Source organism: Brienomyrus brachyistius, chromosome 23 (genome assembly GCF_023856365.1).
Source record: "Brienomyrus brachyistius isolate T26 chromosome 23, BBRACH_0.4, whole genome shotgun sequence".
NCBI lineage: Eukaryota > Metazoa > Chordata > Actinopteri > Osteoglossiformes > Mormyridae > Brienomyrus > Brienomyrus brachyistius.
In genome coordinates this window covers 1,451,439-1,474,345 of record NC_064555.1, presented here as the reverse complement: position 1 = coordinate 1,474,345, position 22,907 = coordinate 1,451,439, and the positions used below count along the sequence as shown (strand labels likewise).

The following is a 22,907-nucleotide window of genomic DNA, read 5'->3' as shown; positions in this document are numbered from 1 at the left end:
CAGGCTGTGTCGGAGAGTGCTATTCGCCGAGCTGTTCGTGTCTGGGGCAAGCAGTGGTCTTTCACACCAGGTGGCTACAAGATATACGCAATATTTCCCATTTTAGTAGAATAGTTTGAGCCCCAGATATTCCTCCAGAATGTTCTCCGGTCACCTCCACAGGTCAGACCTATAGTAGGGTTGTATTTTTAAAAATATTTTTCTCACCACCAACTGCAACATCTTGCAGTATCTCAAAAGGCATTCACACACACACACACACACACACACACCACAGGGATGCTTTACAACACCTGGCCGTGCCAGAAGACGCCGATGCCATTGGCTGGAAGCTGAGGAATATTATTCTACCTTTTGGTTTTCGTAAGGTCTACATTAATGGAGAAAAAAATCCCAAGTTCACTAGGAGCTGTGGAAGGAAACCATCACACAGAAATAGAACGCAGCCTTCTGGAAAGCGGGAAAACTGTAACGTGTCATTAGACTTCAATCGCTCCCTCTCCTTCCCGCACGCCGCTAAGGACAGGACGCACGCTGCCATGACACCGGTCCCCAGGACGCCGGTCCCCAGGACGCCGGTCCGCAGGACGCCGGTCCGCAGGACGCCGGTCCCCAGGACGCCGGTCCGCAGGACGGCTGGTGCGAAAACTGTTTGGGGGGGGGGGGGGGGGGGGGGGCTCCACCCCGTTTCGAAGACCATTCAAGCTATGAGCTGCATGTGTGGCTGGGTGGTGCTCAGGCAAATTTTCCATGTACTGTATCCACATTCTCTCTCTCTCTCTCTCTCTCCTCTTTTTTTTGGACTGTTTTTCAGACAACCGTTGGTATTTGTAAAAATAAAAAAGATGGGGGCAGAGAAGGAAAGAAGAGAAAAAAGAAAAAAAAGACTCTCTCTCTCTCTCTGCAGAAATAATTGATAAACGTTCCTGGCACCTTAAAAGGCACAAACCAAAGGCTAACAAGAAAGCAAGAAACACCTCAACCTCAACACCATTATTATTAGATTATGAAAAGAAAATAAAACCATTTTTTGTTGCAATACAAAAAAAAAAGAAAAAACACACAGGCTAAAACAGGCGACAAAAAAAAAATGTGAATAAAATTCTCACTGTCAGATCTGTGACAAAAACAAAGCAATACTTGCCCGGTGCTGCTATTCTGGCAGATAGACTGACACAAAGCGACACTGCTGGTCCAGGCCGATGTCAGGAGAGCTGGCGGTGAGCCTGACCAGGTCCTGCCATGCTAAGCTAGCTGCTAAAGAAACTGTTAGCTAGCTTCTAAGGAACGAGGCTAGGTCCACATCTGTGGAAGAATACGGCTAGCGGATCACTTAGCCTCCGTTGGCTGAGGGGACAGGTGAGCGGCAGACAGATTCACGTTAGCAGATCTGCTTCGCAAACAATCGCAGATCATGCTCATCTCTTTGGTGTCTCCCGCTTCTTTGCAGTCTGTCGGCATCCGAACACCCCAACCACATACGTGTACACTACGAGCGGATCACTTGTTAATAACCCGCTGGATTACAGCGTTCAGTAGCAGAAATGCAAAGAATACCAAGAAAACTCGCCGGCGTTTATTCCTCCCAAACTGCCTCGCTGGCATTTTTCAGGGGGTTTATGTTCCATGTTCACTTCATATCTACAACGAAAAAGCCTTTCTTAGGCACATCACTCTTGCATCAATGTTTAGGAAACAGCTACAAAATCATGTTTCATTTCCAAACAACTGGAGTGTAACTAAGACGACGTGGTTCGAGATGACCTGTAGTGACGTAGTCAAAGATAAAACCCTTTAGAAGTCGTGGATCTATATACTGTCACTTAAAATTAGCGACCATAAGCAAACTGAAGTACTCTGAGGTAGTCCCATGTTCCACTCTGTGCCTTGGAGGTAATGGGTGACACAGGGCGTCCGATCTCAGCATGGCTGAGGTCCGAGGCCTTCTCCAGAGGCGTCACAACAAAGCCGTCTGACATCCAACACAACTCTGAGCTTCGGGAACTCTCTGCTTTCACATCTCTGAGGACTTTGAACGGCTACGCATATGTGTGCAGACTTTGCAATCTTGCTGCCAACGATTCCAAATTCCTCAACAATAATAATGAAAAAAAAAAAAATCACCGGAGGCCGGGCCGTACCCTGCCACGCTGGATGAGCCGCCCTTTTCAGAATAACGGCTTACTTTAGGCTCCCCTTGCACGTCAGCACGTGTTCTGAGCGTTCTGGGCCCGGAGCGAAAACTAACATGGTGGTTACATTGCAATACCGGCCCATCTAGAAGGCAGAAACCCGACCATCAGTCACAGCAGACAGAATCGTCTCCTTCACAGAATAACAGACCTTCCTCGTCCCCTCGGAGACTCCCTGCTGTACAGAAACCACATCCTGCGTGTAAATGGCACACCGCTAATAACGGAAATACACTCCTTCTTTTTCACTTGTTGACTGAACGAGTAGGAACATGAACTACTTAGCTGCTCTTAACAGAAATCGATAAACAAAATCAATAAACAGGCAGCAGCTTCTGGCCTTGCCGCCTCCTGCCACCGCCTGCTTCTGCGTCAATGCCATTACCACCACTGACTTCGGGTTAGTGTGAGTTTCCTTGCTTTTTCTAGAGGTAGTTTTGCTTTTTTTTTTTGCCAAATTAATGTGAGATTACAGCAGGAAGAAGGGGTGGGGGGGGGGGGGGCTCACTAGCACAAGTTGGTTGAAGCAGTTGCATTGGATGATTCCTCTCAACATTCCGTTGTACCATTCGTACGTTAACAACAGTGAATGGTAGGGGTAGCTCTTTAGAAGGAGCCTAAAATGACATGCTGAGAAACATTTCGTACGAGACACAAAACAAACGTCGAGAAATACAAATGCTGGAAAACAACCGTTGCAATTTCATAAATGGTATCAAGATGTTCCATGATTTCCGAAGGGAGCCTGTCAAGCCTGAACTTTCCCGTCCAAACAGCTAGCAATCGCGTTCACAAACGCTAAGAACTAAGGGCGGTTAATGACTAGTGTGTGTGTCCAAACCCAGGGATTTATAGTTCAGGTCCACAGACATTGTGGGGTGGGGGGGTTGCTGCGTCAGACTGGGGGCAACGCAGATAGTACGAGCAAAGCCCAGAATTGCTGTGCCAGCTGCTCACAGGAGGGGGCGGGCTTTATTTGTTTGCCTGTGTTTTTTTTTTTTAGGTTGCCCAAGATGGAATTTGCTGTCACAGTGATTTTGCCTCCTTTTGCCTTTAAAAAGCTGTGTTGCCCATTCATTATGGGATGTTTCTTTGTGCTAGCTAGGGGTCTCTAAGCTATGTTAGGGTGGGGTGCGGTTGAAGCAAAATGGCGAAGGAGAAATTATGTTAGCCGTGATGTTTATGTCACTGTGCTACACAGATGAAGAGGATTGAGACCTCAATTTTTTTTTTTTGCTGTTATTTTTAAAGCATGTAGAGTAATTTGCTCTTTGCCTGTATTTTCGGGGTCAACCCAGGTGAGCAAATGCCCAGACTGTCTACATAAATAAGCAAACAGTCGGCCAGTCCCCCCCCCCCGGGAGTCACTGTCCACGCAGATGCGACCGGCTGCCCGATTCGTCAGAGGTTGGAGGTCACTGGGGAAAGCAGACCGTGCTTTTTGAAAGGGAGGGGGGTGTGCCTTAGCCGAGACCCCCTGGGATACGTGCACGTTCGCCTGCGTATGTAGCTGCATATTTGATACTTTTGGCCATTGATTCGGTGCCTCATTCGATGTCTCATCGGAGCAATTTTGGTAAAGTGGCCCTTTTACCAACTACATCTGACACAAATGAAGCACCAAACCCCGTTCATGAAACCGTATTTTCTGTCTCCTTAATCAGGCTCGCAGGCGGACATCCGCGCGGCCTACGTGATGACGGACCACGCGTAGTCGTCACGGTTTCCCGATTCCTCGCGACCTTCATGGAGTTCGCTTCTTGACGACCTCGTTAACCCGCCCTCCCTTCCCCAAAAAATAAAGCCACGCAAATGTCAGATTCCTGCTGGAGGTGATGCAGCCATTCCAGGGTTTTATTGCGGATTTAGCCTAATCCGCCGTGGAAAAGTGTCAGACAGGTAAGCTCACAGGGAGCAGGGCGGTAGGTGCAGGTCTTTGGAGGGGGGGGCGGGGCGGCTCAAGATAACAGGGCAGGTACACAAAAGGAAACCAGTCAGGTACAAAAAAAAAAAAAAGCAACACAGAGACTGAGCCTTTTCAGATAAACTGAAAAACCCGTCTGGTCCAGTCACAGGATGTAAAAAAATACAAACACAAAAGACAGGTATAGTTTGGCACTGCAGATAACGCACATGAAATGTCACCTGACTCCCTCCATATCGTGATGAACGGAGGCCACGCCCCCCCCCCCCCCCCCCCCCGAACTTACTGGTGGAACCAGGTAGTCCGATTCCTGCGTGGACAGACACATGTGACGTACGCTCTCGCTTAAGAACAGACTGTACCATCACAAACAAAGCAAACATCTTTATGGTATCGCTCTCTATCACCCACACTGACGTCTTTCATAGCGGAAGGTTTCATTTAACGGGTGTAAAACGACTTAAATGTCTCCAGGAAAATAAGCCATCTGGGAGACTCTTCCCAAACAAAATCACGATTATCCACCACAAGAAGCTTTCGAAGGAATGAAAAACAAACAGCGATTCTTCAAAATGAAAAGGCTCTGCTTTCGCGATGCTTTAAATCTTGTGAATCGAACTATTTTGCCTTCGCCCGGGATGTGAACGAGAGTCAAGCTCGGCATATAAAACCACTTTGTGCGAGCTTAATTAAATTTGACCTCCCCGGCATAACGCGAGCCCCGAGGCTGGGGGGCCCAAGCGAGGCAGGGTCCGCAAAAAGCCTCGCAGAGTCGGGGTGATGAAACCTCAGTCGCCTGGCTGGCGGCAGGACGGGGCCGCGCCTCTACGAAAGGAGATGGAGGGGCGGGGCGATCCATTACGTAAATTCCCACACCACTGGGGACTCCGCCACTGCGCTCCTTAAAGGCACAGCGCCCGGACACCCGGCGAGCCGGACCAGGAGTGTGCTAAGCAATCTGGAGACAGGCGCAGGGAGACAGGAGAGTGCTTACAATACATCTGTGACCGCAATCTGTGACCGCGATCGACAGCAATCACAGAATGCAGACCGACTGCACAGACGAACACAGGGCTACAAATAACGTATTCCTTCCCGTAGCGCAAATGTGACTTTAACGCTACTTAGATTTCATGCTTCATGCCAAATTTTTATCATATGACACAGTACGACATATGAAATACAGAGGGTCTGATCTGAGCAGTACTTCTAAGAGAGCTTCCTCTCAGAATGTCAAAGAGCATCGCAGTGGCCTTAAACCAGTTGGTCCGGCGGATGGCGAGAGTCCTTTCAAAAGCATGATCCTTCCCAAGCTCCTTGGATCTTGGCAGCTGTTCAGGTTTTAATAACTCAGCTTTACTTCAGTCTGGAGGTGCTGCTCCTGCCAGAGGCTGCCCCCCCATTACCCTGGGGCGGGATGCTGAGGACTCAGTCACCTCTACCGCTCCCCACCCATGAATTATATATCCTAGGCACTCTGCCGGTCTCCTAGTCGAGCCCTGGAGTGCCGGTGCACCGCCGCGCCGCGCCCCACCGCCACGCCCCACCACCGAGCCCCGCCGCCGCGCCCCACCGCCGAGCCCCACCGCCGAGCCCCACCGCCGCGCCGCGCCCCACCACCGAGCCCCACCGCCGCGCCGCGCCCCACTGCTGCGCCGCGCCCCACCGCCACGCCCCACCACCGAGCCCCGCCGCCGCGCCCCACCGCGGAGCCCCACCGCCGAGCCCCGCCGCCGCGCCCCACCGCCGAGCCCCACCGCCGAGCCCCACCGCCACGCCGCGCCCCACCGCCGAGCCACGCCGCGCCCCACCGCCGAGCCCCGCCGCCACGCCGCGCCCCACCGCCGAGCCCCACCGCCGCGCCGCGCCCCACCGCCGAGCCCCGCCGCCGCGCCGCGCCCCACCGCCGAGCCCCGCCGCCACGCCGCGCCCCACCGCCGAGCCCCGCCGCCACGCCGCGCCCCACCGCCGAGCCCCGCCGCCACGCCGCGCCCCACCGCCGAGCCCCACCGCCGCGCCGCGCCCCACCGCCGCGCCGCGCCCCACCGCCGAGCCCCACCGCCGCGCCGCGCCCCACCGCCGAGCCCCACCGCCGCGCCGCGCCCCACTGCCGCGCCGCGCCCCACCGCCGCGCCCCACCGCCACGCCCCACCACCGAGCCCCGCCGCCGCACCCCACCGCCGAGCCCCGCCGCCGAGCCCCGCCGCCGCGCCCCACCGCCGAGCCCCACCGCCACGCCGCGCCCCACCGCCGAGCCCCACCGCCGAGCCCCACCGCCATGCCGCGCCCCACCGCCGAAGTGAGCTCGCGGAGGACGGCTCCGCATCCTGCCTGCAGCATCCAGCTGCTTCGAGGCTCGACCCGCACCAGAGAAAGTAACAAGCACTGCTGGGGGAGAAGAGTCCATTTACCATTTACATGCAAACCGTGTCGCCCCGTGGCTTTTATTGCTGGTGGAGGGGGGCAGGAGTTAGTGATGACGGTCTGTAGAAAACACTGGGATCAGGCTCCTGACCCCCAGCCAAAACTTGAATTAAAGCTGTGGGAGTTCGGCAAGTTTTGTGTTTCAGAGCCAACTTGGTGACCGGGGGGGGCAGGGGGGGGGGGGACTCTACCAGCGTTCTAAGGCTACTGGAGTGCAGCCTAGTTGTCTCTCCCCCTCCCAAGGCCTTGAGCACCATCTCACTGGCTACTCATATATGTTGCTGCTAGAGGTTAGATGAGACCTGCAGTAACAAGGCTGTTATATTTACAGCGGTATTTATACAGACCATCAGGGCTCAGACGCTCAGGCTTCCGGGGGGGGTCTCCTCTTCCCTCCGAAAAGGTGCCGGTCCGGTGGACGCCGGGATTTGATCCCGAGAGCCCCAAACGGATTTAGGGGGATCCGCTGATGAGCGGATGAGTCATTCCAAGGCCTTTCATACAGGAGTAACTGTCACAGATCTGGGAGGGCGTTACCAGACCCCCTCCCTGTACAGTATGCAGTCCAAGAGCGAGGGTGGGGGGGTCAAGAATCATCCCACTACTCTAGTTTCCTCTCAGGGTCCAAAGACATGCAGTTAGGTGACCTGGCATTTGAAAATCGCCTGCAGTGCATGGCTGTGAGCTTGTGAGCTGCACTGGACTGGCATCCCACCCATCCCAACTGCACCCACTAACCCCTGGAAAAACTGCCTGGGATGAGAGAGGGCGCAGCCTAAAGGCGTCAAATAAACACAAGCCATGTTTCACGTGCAGCCGAGCGCAGTCAGAGGGACCGGCATGCACTCGCTCTTCCTGCATGCGTGGACGCTTTTTCCGTGGAGGAGAAATGTTCTGACAGTCTGGAATCCAGTTAAACTGACACACAGCTATTCCTGCCATAGCCAAGGTCATTGCAACACACACACACACGATACTGCGGCTCTAAATCCAACCACTGTCTGCAAGCAGACAGCTGTACTACAGGGTAACCAGAGCTCAGACTCCCCAGGATCCTGAGATTTTTCAGGTACACGAGAGGTGTGATGGTATCTGGGGGGAATTAACCAGAGAGAGATGGCTGGCACATTCTCTTAGTCAATCAAAATTGCGTTTGGGGGGCCCCCCACCCGCAACACAGAACCCCCCACTATGCTTAGAACATTGCCCCCGTTCAGAACTTCCATGTGCTTCAGACCGTGCCAATAACTTTCAAAAGGCTGAACTGTAAGAATTACAAAATCTTTGCATTCACTTAATGCAAAGTAAAAATCCAATTAAAAACATACACAAACAAAAAGGTTTTTTCCTCTCCTGAGACGAGGAACTGGGTGCTGTGCAGCAGAGCAAAGAACCTCAGCATTACACTCCATAACCTCTCCCAACAGGTATCAAACTCTACACGTTTCTGCAAAACCCCCTCCCTAGATGAGCTTAGGGGGGTCACTTCATAGAACACGCTAAACCGGGTGCCTTCTAACCAATCAGGAGTGAGGCTGCCCCCCCCCTCGGGGCCAAGAGTGTCTTTGTCAAGCCAGAGGTAACGACCTCCTGCCTCATACAGTAACCAAGCAACCAAACGGCGGAAGGCGTCCAAAATTCACTGCAAATCGGCATTATTCTAAAGCAGGCCTCGTTTGCACAACAAAGCAGACTGTTGTGAGCTTGAATCATCGCCACTGTGCTAAACGAGGTAAGAACCTTAGGTAACGATTAGGTAAGAACCTTAATGGTTTGTTTCTACCTGGAGAGGGTCAGAGAAGCTCTGAAGGTGCTGTGAGAAAGCAAAACAGCAAACAGGCCGTCGCCTCGATCGTCCCTTTGAATAACAAGGGCCTCTTAAATAGGAACTATCCATGCATCATCCATACTGCCCCACAGGGCAAGACACAGCGCTGAGCTGACAGTGAAACTGAGACTGAGGGCTACACAGATTTTTGACTGTCCGCTCATTTGTGTAGTAGGTAGGTAAATGATAGTGTTTTGGTCATAACTTAATATTGATAAAGTATGTAGTTATATGTTTATCCAGTATAACAATGTTTCCCAATCTGGTCCTCGGGGACCCACCGTCGGTCCACGTTTTTTTCCTCCCTCCAAACTCCCTGCCAGACAGTGCACGTTTGTGCTCCCTTGGGCTGAGTTGGGAGTGAGCAAAAACGTGCACTGCCTGGCAGGGAGTTTGGAGGGAGCAAAAACGTGGACCGACTGTGGGTCCCCGAGGACCAGATTGGGAAACATTGTTATACTGGATAAACATATAACTACATACTTTATCAATATTAAGTTATGACCAAAACACTATCATTTACCTACCTACTACACAAATGAGCGGACAGTCAAAAATCTGTGTAGCCCTCAGTCTCAGTTTCACTGTCAGCCCAGCGCTGTGTCTTGCCCTGCACTGCATGGCAGGGAGTTTGGAGGGAGCAAAAACATGCACTGCCTGGCAGGGAGTTTGGAGGGAGCAAAAACGTGCACTGCCTGGCAGGGAGTTCGGAGGGAACAAAAACGTGCACTGCCTGGCAGAGAGTTCGGAGGGAACAAAAACGTGCACTGCCTGGCAGAGAGTTCGGAGGGAACAAAAACGTGCACTGCCTGGCAGGGAGTTTGGAGGGAGCAAAAACATGCACTGCCTGTGGGTCCCCAAGTATCGGACTGGGACAGCAGTGTAGGGTCATGGTGAGTCTGGAGCCTATTCTATGCGGCAGGAGACCAGCTGGATGGGATGCCAGGACATCATAGGGCTCTCCCTGCATCCCAGCAGGTCCTACAAAGGAACAGAGCACCTCACTCCGGTCTCTCCAGCCAAAAGACAGGCGACCTTAGACTACAGCTATAGTACTGCCTGAATTTTACATGTTACATATTTATGCATACATATTGACGTGCAAGTGAGGTAAATAGCAGACTGGAAACATTCATGCTGTTGATGAGTCAGTAGGTATAAGTGTAGCTAGGCTGAGCTTCCAGTGAATTCCCAGGTACAAGTGTGAAGGTGGAAAGTTCAGGTCCAGAAAATATAAATCCAGGCCAAGATTTACTTTCAACCAACCAGTTAAGTACTCAGTGACTGTGTCTCATTACGCTGATTTGGTTGAAACAAAATCCTGGTCTGGATTTGTACTTTCTGAGCTGAAACTTTCCACCTCTGGTAAGTAGTATAGGAGCAGGAGCCACACAACAGATACACAACTACACACATAACTATGAACAAAGTAAGAACGGAATAAAACAGTTGAGGGGCCAGTATGTGCAACATAAACGCATTCACAGTACGTGAATAGGCGTCAGGGTAGCAGAGGAATTCATGATTCAGATCCAGCTTCTCGAAGGTGGACAGGGAGTCTGATAATGTGCTTCAGCAGCTCATTCCACCATCGGGGAACCACAGAGGAGAACCATCTGGAGAGCCGCTCCTCACAGGGTGGAGGGAGCTCCGAGCAGCACTGGTTTGCTGACAGAAGGAGGCGCGATCGAACTGAATACCGACTAGCTGGTTTAAAAAGGTCTCTGTTCACTGATGTGAGAAGCTGGCTAGCATGTCCTCAGCTGACACTGGAGAATTCCTGATGAAATTGGAAAACATTTTATCATACAAGAACGGGAAAAAAAACACAGCCGAGACAACCTTAAAGGACGCCCCGATCGATCTCCACGGAAACATGCACACACAGGTCTGTAATGATATCTTTGTGGGGACTCTCCATTCAATTCTATAGGGAAAACTCCAATCACAACATGGCGACCTTAACCCCCACCCAGCCCTAACCTTAACCATAGGTAACCAAACAAAATACGAGATTTTTCACATTATTACTGAAACCTGTGGAGTCCCCACAACGTAAAAAAAAAAAACATGTTATTATTACATTGCGGGGGCCATTTGGTCCCTACAATGCATATAAAGCTAATACACACACACAAACAAGAAGTGGAGGCAGGTATTCAAGCCCCGTAAATGAGAAGCTCCAGTGTCATGCAGAAAGGCACCACGCACAGCCAATCAGATCCAGCTTTGCGTAAGCATGTGATCGGGTATCAGCCGCAGCCACTTATGGGATGGAACGTCGTCCCGAGGACCAGCATGAGGTCGGTTCTCGACCCGAAACTCTCAGAAAGTCATAATTCATGCTCAACTCCACAATTCACAAGATGGCCTCTGGGTTTTGGGTTCGTTTCATTGTAAAGACCATGTAATTTTTGACGAATTTGTATGTAATTTTCAGTCCTGGCATAAGAACATGAATCGTAAATTTCAAAAAATAACAAAACAACATTCTAACTCAGAAAATAGAACAATTGGTCAATGGAAAAAAACAACATATATATATATAGATATAGATTATATATGTACATATATATATACACATATTATTTTGAGACAAAATCAGTTCAATGCCACAGCAAACCAAGCCAGTTGTGACCCTGCTTAGGTGACATTATACTGTAACAGGAGAGGGCAAGACAGGAACCACCGATAGCCAGTCTGAACAATCCTCAGATGTGAGCGAGCGGCCGAGTAGAGCGGTGGCAGTGCACTCTCCCGACCGCGCGCACCAGTGACCGACAGAGGACACCGCTGGGTCGCCGCCAGCCCACAGCGGGCGGCCGGGGGGGCACGGGGCACGGGCCTCTGCAGGCTTGCCGGGTGACACTCCCACGACAGGAATTTTCCCCGAGTCGCACAGGTTCTCCAGACCGTCAGGCTGTTACTCAACAGCGCGACATTCCAGCAGGGCCCCCAGCAACAAATATGTGTCCCGTCCAGCGTGTCATCATAGCACAGGGATCTGTGTGGGGGGCGGGGGCCACTGTCCATCAAGGGAGGGGGTCAGGTGACCCTCGTAGTTTGGTTTGATTCATCCCACCCGTGTTCCTCATTCCAGCATCGCCAAATTAGTGTTGTAACAAAAAGCAATTACTGCACCCTTTGATGCAACTGGTGGACCTGAGAAACTCACAGGCCACGTGCCACATTCTGTCTTGATGAGGCCAGAACTTTCTTTTTAAAAAAAACCCCTAAGCCATTAACCCAGAGCGTGAAGTGGAAGATCGCTGGTGCGCCTGAGGTTCCGGACCTGGAGCTACCAGCATATCAAGCCAGCTGTGGCTTCCAGGTGCTCAGGCCTCGCTACTGACAGGCTGTTATAAAACAGGCCCTCAGGTCTCGCACGTCTTGCTTTCCTACCTGCCCTCCCAGCGGGGGCTAACGTCCACCGCAGCATCTGCCAAACCCCCATCGATAATCAAGCCCCCCCACATTCTGCAAACCCCAACTCCTCACAGGCTTTACCACCTCCGGCAGGTCCGGTGCACGCGCCCCCCCCCCCCCTCGCTTGCACGGTCATCGCTGGGGCCAGATCTGAAGATCTCATGCTCCAGTCATGCGTGTTTGTACATCTGCATGCTAAATTGCCGTGAACATGCCAAACCCCAGGCCATTTGTTGGAAAAAAAAGAGATAAAAAAAACATAAACTCCTGAAAATACGCATATAGTTTAGCCCCCCTCCCCTACTCCAAAGACAATAAACAGCACAGAAGGGAGGCCACCTTACACCTTTGAGACTTCAAACGATTGGGGTAGTTTGTTAGGTTCCGCGGTGGACCGTGACCGGGCTCGGAAGATGAAGGCCACGAGACTCAAAGGTTCTTCAAAAATTCTGGCCTTTCCATCTCTTTCCTGGGCCTGGACAGACAAAGCTTGACCCAGAGGTGGGGAGATCCTGACGCAGGCGAGGTGAGGAGGCCTGCAGCCCTGCCTCTGCCAGGATGTCAGCAGGAAACACACAGTTACCGCTGATAACCGGCATGAAAGTGGGGAGAAAAGACCCTGCAGTGAAGGGCCTTCCTGACATGCCGCCCACCAAAGCAGAGAGACTCACTGAGCATGTGCAAAGCATCACATCCAACCAGCTACAAGGTGGGGGGGGCGGATCCTGTGCTAAATCTTGCCGGTTTTATGTCAAGTTCAATTAAAGCTCGAAAAAAACGAAGAAGAAAAAACAGTAGCTAACAAAAGCGGAGGGTTCGGGGTTCCAGGACCGGAGTCCGATTAAGTCTTGATGCTTTTCAGACGCAGCCTGAAATGTCTGATGTGGCAACGTGATCCACTGCACCACTGCAAATCCCCCCGGCTCTGTCCATTGTTGACGGCAGGAAGCACGAGAGGTGTGCGACTCGGAGTCCAGGGGAGGCAGCTGTCTTGGACAGCTGCGAGTGGGCCGAGCCAGCCAGCCGGCCCGGCCCGGCCCGGCCGTCTCCCCGCGTCCCGGCACTGCTAACAAACCTACACAGGGAAGGAAGACAGGACCTCGGCCATTCCACTCCAGCCACCTTAGCGTGCGTTAAGAGCGCCGACTGACTGCTGCCCGGCTGCTTTAAAACGGTCTCTGCAGTCACTGATGACCGAACTCCCCGCTAACCACCATTTGCTAACTTTATCGGCCCCTTTTCTCTGCTACTATTTCACTCATGGGCTTATTGTTCCAGTTAGCCAGCGCTAACCGAACTCAGACCATTTTGATAGAAGACGACGCGTGCCATAGATGTTTCTGGAACCCCAGAGTTCATACGTGGCTCTCAGGATTGGCCGGTTGCCTGGTACAACAGTCAGCTCAGCCATTGGGATAAAGCATATGCAGAAATTTTGCTCTTCTGCTACATGCAGCCACTAATCAGCCGGGAAACTCTCGAAAGCTAACAGTCGCTAAATAAAGGCTCAGCTACGAACACCCTGCTAAAGTTTTAAGTCCAGGAGATTCCAATTTTACCTCACATAGGCTTTAAATCGCTCACCCGACGTCCGACCTGTAGCAGCACGTCTGCGATATTTCCGCCTTGCATCCCGTGCAAATCCTCTCCGCTTCTGGAAGGCCGGATAAGGCATGCCTCTAAAACATTTAATTACATGGAACACCCACAAAAACATGCAGAAATTCACACTTGGCACATTTGTAAAAACCTCAGCACTGCGACTGATTGCCTTGAACTCGAGGAACTCAGAACCATGATTAGGAGCAACAGCAAGATCCAGGAGCAGTCGTGAGCGCAGCAGGATTCGGCTTCTCGCACGAGGAAGACGGCGCAGGGCCTGGTGCCCAATCACGAGGATGCCTGTCTCTCAGACCTTCTTGCAGGAATTTCTTTAATTGCTGTAAAAAACAATCTTCACTCTACTGACATGCGACCTGTGAACTATTTAACAGTAATGAATGTGCACGATTTTTCAAGTTCACTTCCACCGGATTACATGTGTCTCTATATCACTAACATGATCTCAATCTCCCCCCCCGCCCCCTGAGGGGAGAAGTATCACGCCGCGAGGAAGATGTCCAACATCGTAAATGAGCACAAGTGGTAATACGTCTAATGCCACGATAATCATGGGCAACGCGGTGGTATTTAACAGCAACGTCAGCCCAAAAGAGGGGGGAGAATCTGGCAAAGATGAGGTAATAAGTTACAGATGTACGTCCGCGAAGGCGAGCCGCTCACATGCTCGGCCTGGTGCAGTTTAACGGCGGATGCACCAACGGCCCATGGAAACGAACAAAACAAACAGTCCTGGCACCAGGATAAGAGGGAGGGAAAAAAACTAACAAACGAACTGGCTAAAGAGTAAATGGATGGATGCTGAGGAAACGCAAAGCTGCTGCCCGCCAGGGCCACGCGTGCAGGTCCCACATCGGTCCAATCTCCTTCCTTCTTCATTCCGATACTGACGGGATGTTCCTTGTAACTTTGGGATGAAAAGTGGCAACGGTGGAGGAGCCATTTGGAGGGATAGGGGGCAGGAGATTTCAGAGAGCAGCCCTGGTGTTCGAACCCAGGGCAGCGGTGATGTCTGACATTTCGGCGGCAGGAGTGTCTTTCCCAAACAAACAAAACAAAAAAAATCGGAGGCTCCCACGCGCACCAAGCCCAGAACATTTGTCCTGCTGGCGTTTTTCCGAAATACCGGCAACCTGTAGCAGTCGATGTCAAGAAGGCATAAAATGGAGTTATAGAGAACATATGGGCCGCGAGAAAGGCAACGTCCTCCCAGGCAGCCGTCTGTGGGAGTGAAAGGAAAACGGCCCGTCGAACAGGAAGACCCAGGTCCCGGACGCAGAGGGCCGGAAACATGGCTGCCGGTCACAAATTTGGCAAGACGCACGACTAATCGTTTCAATAATGCTTATCAGCCGCTCGCCCCAGACCGCAGAAGGTTGGCAAAAAACAAATTTAGGTGTTAAAGGTCTTATCTGGACATTCTCCATCTGAGTAATGTTCTATTCTCCCCCCAGCAGAGCGTAACAGGAATCGCTGGACGAGTCCGGTCATGGGGTCTATATGATTTGATCCAGGTGCGTGATCGGACGTCCACCATACTACACAAACAAAGCCTCACAAAGGAGATCTCCTAGACGACAGGGATGCTGATGACACCCAGGGAAAACTCAGCACTCTTGTCTGACATGGAAAAATCTGGAACCCTTCGGGCACGTGTTTGTCGTTTATAGTGTCAAACGGAATGAGTCAGGGTGGCTTGATGTCACTCATAGGGCACAACAAGGCCAGCAAATACCCCAGGGAATCCACAACCACCACATTTAACCTACAAAAACAGGCTATACCTTACAAAGGCCTTCCTTCCATTTATCTTCCCCCACATTAAAATACTTCATCATTTGTGTCCTAAAGGTTACGATAACAGGTAACGGGGGGGTTTTCCATTAAGTTTACTCCCTTACATTTAGCCAAAACTACCTTAAATCTGACAAGTTATCCGGCTTCGAGGAACAGCCCTCAGGACTGTGGACAGATCAAAAACAACAGCTCGCCTTGTTCTCCAGCTAGCATTACGCTAAAACATCATCTCTGCTGAAAGCATCTCCAAGACAAAGCACAATTACACCATACTGCAAAAATGACCCCTGCAAGTTCAATAAAGGTGACTAAGTTACTGCCTTACAGCCTAGGAAGGTTAGCCTACCACCACACGGCGAAACGCTGAGAAGTTCTGCATGATAGCCATCGATGTAGATATTTACGCATTTAGAGAAACTTAGTTACTTAGTTATTAGTGATAAATATGAAGCTAATCATAATGGCAGCAATATGCAAGTAAGCGTTGGGGTCAAAGTACTGAGTGGATCTGAGGTGCTATTTGATCACAGTACAAAAAGGTCTTTGTTTGTGTTCAAAAACTACTTAAGACTGTGTACACCCCCCCCCCCCCATACTCCATACCCCACCCCCCCCACTCACTAGTAATATTAAAATGCAGGCTGGCCCAACATGAGCTAACAGGAGCTTAGCCACCCAGACTGTCACATGAAAACAGAACAGCAGGCGGGTTCAAACCCAGACGTATTCGGGCCGCGTCCTTTAAAAGGCACGACTGACTGACTTTCCTCAGTTGAGCCATTTTTGTTTTCACTGCGGTGACATAATTGAACTTTCAAGGCCTAAATCACCAAGAATCAGATTAAACTCCCAGTTGTTTGTATGTGACGACAGGATAATATTTAACAAAAAATATTGCTCTAATTAGTGCGCAAACCACATTGTCTTGCAGTACAGGAGCTGCCAATTTTAGCCTAAAAATCTGACAATCCTTTAATGAAAACAGGAGCTGATTCACACCTGTAACATTATATAAGATCAACTCACCATGTAAGCATTAATATTATATAATGAAATAGCCACGTCAATTATTAATCTTATGATTAATACCCTCCGTATGTTTACGAAAATGGAAGAAGGGTAAGGTTTGACATTAGACATACGCAGCCCCCCCCCCCCCCCCCCCCGTTAAAATGGGACCTCGACTAACCTTGCATAATAAAATTCTAACCCCTCTCAACCCTGGGCCACATCTTTTACCGCTGATTTACAACAACACCATTGCAGAAAATATAGCGGGGGGGGGGCTGACAACTCAGATTTTCCGGGGGCCTCTGGCCCTCTGGTTATATCAACGTAGGTCCGTCATTTTTTTTTTAATCGTTAAAATCTTTACTGTGGGAGGCTCCTTTAGGCGTCCTAGTGAGTCTGGCAGTCCACTGAAACGCTTCTTTAATTTTATCTACATAATTTAAAAAATGTGAAAACTGTTATTATTAATAATAATAATAACAACAACAACAAAACAATAGGTATCCAGCACCGTCTGCGTTTGCACCCCTATTATTATTATTATTATTAACAACAACAATACTACTAATAATAATAATAAAAACGGTGTCACAAACAACCTTTTTATTCCGCATACGGCTGCGCAGAATACCGGGCGCTGTTGAATAGCACCAAACGACTGACAGCTGACAGCTTACAATCAGCGCTTCCATTCAGCGGCACATTGCGCAAGAAAGTAATACGCGAGCATAAGCAATGCATTATAAACGTGCAAGCGGCTGCCATACTGCAGTCTAATTAAACATAAGCGAAAATGAACTTTCTGCATATGAATGCCGGAAATCAATCACTTCTTCAACGTCATCTGCCCCTCTGCAAAGACAGAAGCTTGTTCCGAAACCCCTGTATTACTATTTGACTGCATGTATTTTTTCCCCACAAATGCTGACTGCTAAATACGGTACTTACAGAATGGGTTAATGATCGCCAGGGTCAGTTAATGTAACGTACTCACGGCCTCAGCTGTTGATCTCGCCGCGCAGCTGCCCCGGACCCCCTTTGACCTGGAATGACCCTCAGCAGAATCTCCGATCGTCCAAAATTCTGATACATCGCATGTAACGAAATCTTTTTTTTCCCTCTACGGCAGCTCCAGAGGGACAATCATATCCACGTGGCTCTCTTGACATTATAGATACAGTAACGAAATTGATTATAATAATAAAACAGCCGTAAATCATAGTGAATAAGCGACTGGTTTACTTTTATTCTGGGTTGATATATAGCCATAATTATTTACATTATAGCTTATAGTACTGTTAATATAAATCATTCTCCAGATCGCTTTTTTATTTGTTCAATACGCGTAAAGACAGTCGAGTCATCCAAACCAAATGCGCCAAACCAAGTGCGGAATGGTATACAGATGAAAGGTATAGAAGTTTGGGTATTTATCACTGTAATCTATAGTTTCACGTAAGCCTACACTGAAATTATATAGTAAGTGTTTTTATTCTTATTAAAATTCTCATATCGAGCAAATTAAAGTTCATATCTTGACCACGATAGACTTACAAATGTGTTACAAATACCAGCTGCAATTATTCCTTCAAATGTACATGCGCTACTAATAACTGGTATAAAAGTGTAGCTCGCAGTGACGTAAGCGGGACGTCTGGTAGACTATGTGCGGTATGCAGAGAATAAAGCGCTGCAAAGTAACACCGCAAATATGATAAGTCGTTAAGTGTAAGTCAATGTGAATTAATTAAACTGGTGCAATACAATACGTTATAAATATTACGGTGAAGTCTGTCGTACAGTATGAAAGAATGGACGCGAAATCGCCTGTGGTGTTCTGTAAAGAGTTAAAAACCTTAACGTTGCTTACACGACAAATAGATTTCAACAGGCAGATGTTAAATACATACACGGCTGGCAAACAATTAAATAGAAGAAGCTCAGAAAGACATAAAAAGTTGCAAAGTATCGCAAACCTCCAATAATTCACTCCTTTTTGGACTCAAGAATTTTATGTGCACGAAATGAAACCTACGGCTGTTACTGAGAAAATAAAATCGATTTTCATAAGCTAACGCAAATGACACCTGTTCTTCTGTTTATGGAACAGATCTTTTCACTTCAAATTATGTATACGTAAACGCTCCAAACGTGCAGGTTTTAATTCTTAAAATCGATTTCAAATCCGCCCACATAAAATCTGAATATCAGACGGCCATTAAACTAACACTTCCTTGGAGGAGTCGACATAAAAAAACCACTGACAAAGAATACTAGAAACGGTAGATGGCCGATAAAAGTAAGCATTTCGCGTTGTAAGAAATATTTTAGAAATAGTTGCCATAATTTCGCTCGACTGTATTTTGGGGGGACGTCACTTTTTCCGCCACAATTTTTCCACTGGCCGGAATATTGACAGGGTTTCTGAAACAAAATGCCAAACCTTTCTACGCAGCTCGAAAAGAGAGATGATGTGTATGATTTATTATTATTATTCATTATTTTGCTGCGGATCGTGAAGGTGTGCCCCCCATTCCTTGCACCCGAACCGGACCCGACACCGGGTTCTTACCTGCAAGAACTGGAGGTGAGCGGATGCCGTCCGTGCCCTGAAATGACCCTGGCGAAGCGAAAGAGTCCGGACACATCAACTTCAACATGGACCCGGGGATAAGACGCCGATCCGACACTGCAGAGCCCGGACTGATCGCTGTGGGGAATCAGAGAGCTGCTGGCTGCTCTGTCGGCGGCCGTCGGCGGCAGCCTCGCCCCTTCGCCTCACTCCGCTCACGGCCTGTGCTTTAACTCCGCTCGCTTAACATTTTGCTCACGCTTCAAGGGCTGCAGAAGAAAAATATCTATATGTGAACCGCAGATTTCCCCTAAATACCAACCCCCTTTTCTTGCGGTGGCGTTTGTCGCAGCTTTCTCTTTTTCCCCCCTCAGACGTGTGTTTTTATCCCCTCAAAGCCATTTTTAGTCTGTGTGCACCGAAATCAAACTGCTAATGTAGCGTTGCACAGCGCTGCTATCAAATTGAAAAAGTCTTTGAGAAATTTATTTGGGTGTCAGACTGTTATACAACACGGGCAGATAAATGTAACTTAACGCCGATTTGAGAGGCTGAGTTGCGCAGCAACTGTATGTTATACGATAGCGAGCAGTGCTTGACAGGAGCGATGGTTTTTGACGTGTATTTCTGTTTTTAGTGCCGTTTAAATGTCTTTGAGGATAAAAGTTGCGATGCATAGCTGTGAGAGGACTTTATTGCGGTAATTCGTGTGAAAATGAAATTAAGAAAACCGAAAGAAGACGGCGCGCTCAGGAAGCTTCGGCAAAACTTGGTTAAGAAGTTGATTTCTATCGTTTCTTAAAACCATCCTTATGAAACAATGAATGACACCGTGACCGAAACCCGCCGCCGGGCTTTTAAGAAGGTGAAACGCAATTTCCAGTTAAATATCTTTAGTTGTTCTATTCAATAATTCACGCGTTGCAGATTTCAGTGAGAAACATTAACACTGTCCTACTCGGCTTTGATTTTCTACCATCAGGCGGCTTAAAACTCCATTGAAACGCTCTTTAAAGCATCCACCGACTGGAATCGCCTTACGGCGAGTCTTGCACTTTTCTGGGGATCGGACTGCATGTGATTATAAGCCGCCGGCCTCCCGTTTGTCCCCCTTGCTGCAGCATTAGCGTCGGTACATAAATGCTCGTAAATTGTCGTGTGTCTGCGGGGACATTTACAGCATCAGATAACGAGGCTGGCGGACTACGGGGAAAACAGGAAAGGTCCCATCACCCTCCCCCCCAAAAAATGAGATACAGGGCGGCATATGGCGTTGATATAAGACATGGACCCGTAACACGATGCGTTACCAGTTCAAGTCCCGGGAGGCGCCCGGCCGTAGGACCCTTCAGCGAGGTACTTAACCCGTATCGCTGCGGAAAAATATCCAAGGGTGTAAATGGGTAAAACTGTAAGTCACTCTGGATAGAAGCCTGTACGAAAGCAGCTGTGTGTAAGATTAGCCCCTCTGGGGTGACTTTATCCTCTTGTGTTCCGATTTCGGAGTATGTGGTGATAAATTATATTGGAAAAAAAAAACATTCCGGCAGACCGTGAATACAGGGAGTTCATAGGATGATGGTAGAGATGAGTTAGATGGATGAAAAACGCATAGGTCTACATGGATATGCGGTCTACATGGATATGCGGTCGACGTGCTACATTAAGCTATGCGTGGCGTGTAAATTCTGCATGATGTCTTTCATGAGTTCTTAGTTTCTTTCGGTACATTTCTGCCTTACAGCAAATAAGATGGGACCCTAGAAGACGTCCATTCTGTCGAAATACATCACTATTTCCCTGAAGTTTGCTCCTCATTTCTCTGTCTCTGGGATCATCTCCGTAACATACATTGTGAGGAGAGGGTGTGTAAGGTTATCCTCCAGGTTGATGTGCACCCCAGGTGGTACAGATATCTTGTAATATTAACTGTGACAATGCTATTGCATGCTACATTGGGGAATTATTGACTTCTGTGTCCAATAAAAAGCTGGAAAATCCCTGCAAAATTATCTAGCACGGCCCCATACAACTGGAACTTATAGAGGCTATATGTTTGAGTGGGCTGGGGTGGGATATCAAGGACATCAAAGCTGAAACGTCCACCAGGTGCACAGATTAGTTACCTAACACCAAGATCGCGATTATGGGGGAATACGGGTTTGCTGTGGGTCTTTTAGGCACTAAAACCAAGACAGGCTGTTGTGCCAGTTCTGGATGAACGTATCAGTCATGTGTGGGCAAGTGTTTACTTTGACGACACTCCTGGTCTGGACTTTGGAGTTTGAGGTTTTGTTTTTTTTTTTTTTTTGGGGGGGGGGGGGGGGGGTTCTACACCACAAACATGTTCTCACGTGTATGAAGGGCTATAATTCCAGGTGCGCATTACATGCTTTTTATATAGCAGAACTTTATCAAGCCATCTATCACAATGTACAATGTTGGTAGCCAGCCAGTGGAAAAGAAAATGGCATTTGGCAGCAACATAATTCATGTCATGAGCAGGGACGGATTATGGGTTGTGTGGGCCCCTGGGCAAAACGTTCACGAGGGCCCCCCCCCCACCAGCACCACCACCACAACCACCACAATTCAAGGGCCCTTGGCAGCCAAACACCCTCCCTATAGGGTCAGGGGCCCTTGTAGGCAGAGGATCAAAGAATGTAGGCCTCTAAAATAGACAAACGAAAATACATTGTTGATAAGCGTTGCAAATTGTTTTGGGCTAGGGGCCCCACGGGCCCCCTGCACCCCAAGGGCCCCTGGGCAGCGGCCCCGCTGGCCCGGTCCCGTAATCCGTCCCTGCCAGTGAGTTAGTTTCTATTCCAGTGCTATGTGAAGTAACTGGCAATTTGGGCATCAGTGTGGGGAATAATCCCATACTTGGTATTCTTGTCTGGGGGGGTGGCGTGATCAAATCTTTTTTTTAGACTTCAGCATTTCTTTATCTGATGCTTTTTCATGGGCAGTATAATTCTTATAATCATATATATGATGTAATAATATGTTTTTAAAAGATACACTATATGGATAAATGTATCGGGACACCTGGCCATTACACCCACAGGAACTTTCATGACGTCCCATTCTGAGTCCATAGGCATCAATGGTCCCCCCTTTGCTGCTATAACAGCTGTCCCTCTTCTGGGAAGGTCGCTCTTCCACAAGATTTTGGAGACTGTCTCTGGGAATTTTTCTCCATTTATCCAGAAGAGCATTTCTGAGGTCGGGCACTGATGTTGGATGTGAAGGCCAGGCTCGCAGTGTCGTCCCGAAGGTGTTCGATGGGGTTGAGGTCAGGGCTCTGTGTCGGCCAGTCAGGTTCTTCCACATCAAACTCACTCATCCATGTCTTTATGGACCTTGCTTTTTGCACTGGGGCACAGTCATGCTGGAACAGAAAAGGGGCCTTCCTTCTCCAAACTGTTCCCACAAAGTTGGAAGCATAGAATTCTCCAAAATGTTTGGTATGCTGAAGCATTAAGAGTTCCCTTCCCTGGAACTAAAGGGTCCAGCCCAGTCCCTGAGAACCAATCCTCTACCATTATCCCTCCTCCACCAAACTTTACAGTTGGCACAATGCAGTCAGGCAGGTAACGTTCTCCTGGCATCTGCCAAGTCCAGACTCATCCATCAGACTGCCTGACAGAGAAGCGCGATTCGTCACTCCACAGAACATAGGGTCCAGTGGCAGCCTGCTTTACACCATCCGAAGCACGGCATCGCTCTTGGTGATGTGAGGCATGCAGCTGCTCGGCTATGGAAGCCCATTACATGAAGCCTCCTGGCCTACAGTTTTTGGTGCTGGGGTTAATGCCAGAGGAAGTTTGAAACTCTGCAGTTGAGTGAACAGAGCGTTGGAATTGGCACTATGTGTCTCAGCACTCAGTGACCCGCCCCAGCCATGAAAATGATTAGGTAATAGGCAAACAAAACCAGAGGTGTGTTACTGCAGCGTGATACATGTGGCTGGTAACCACAGAATGAACCACTGCATTTCCCAGCTTCCCACCATCAAAGGCATTCAGACCACAGAGAGGCGTTCGGCCTCGAGAGCCGAGGGGCGTCATGTGACCAGCCCGCCTCCATCATCCTTTAGGTGGAAATGTATTT

At 49.3% G+C, this 22,907-nt stretch overlaps 1 protein-coding gene across 10 annotated transcripts in view; it reads right to left on the bottom strand.

Moving 5' to 3' along the window:
- Positions 1-19,251, bottom strand: part of thrb (thyroid hormone receptor beta) — a 50,966-nt gene extending 31,715 nt beyond the window's left edge. For 2 of the 10 annotated variants that reach the window (XM_048992613.1, XM_048992617.1), the window contains exon 1: positions 18,795-19,248. The gene's annotated coding sequence lies outside the window, so the exon portion shown is untranslated. Of the gene's footprint in view, positions 1-17,170; positions 17,403-18,794 lie in introns of those variants that run through there. The other 8 variants (XM_048992608.1, XM_048992614.1, XM_048992612.1 and 5 more) reach the window with 8 other exon arrangements.
- Between the last annotated feature and the right edge of the window lie 3,656 nt (positions 19,252-22,907).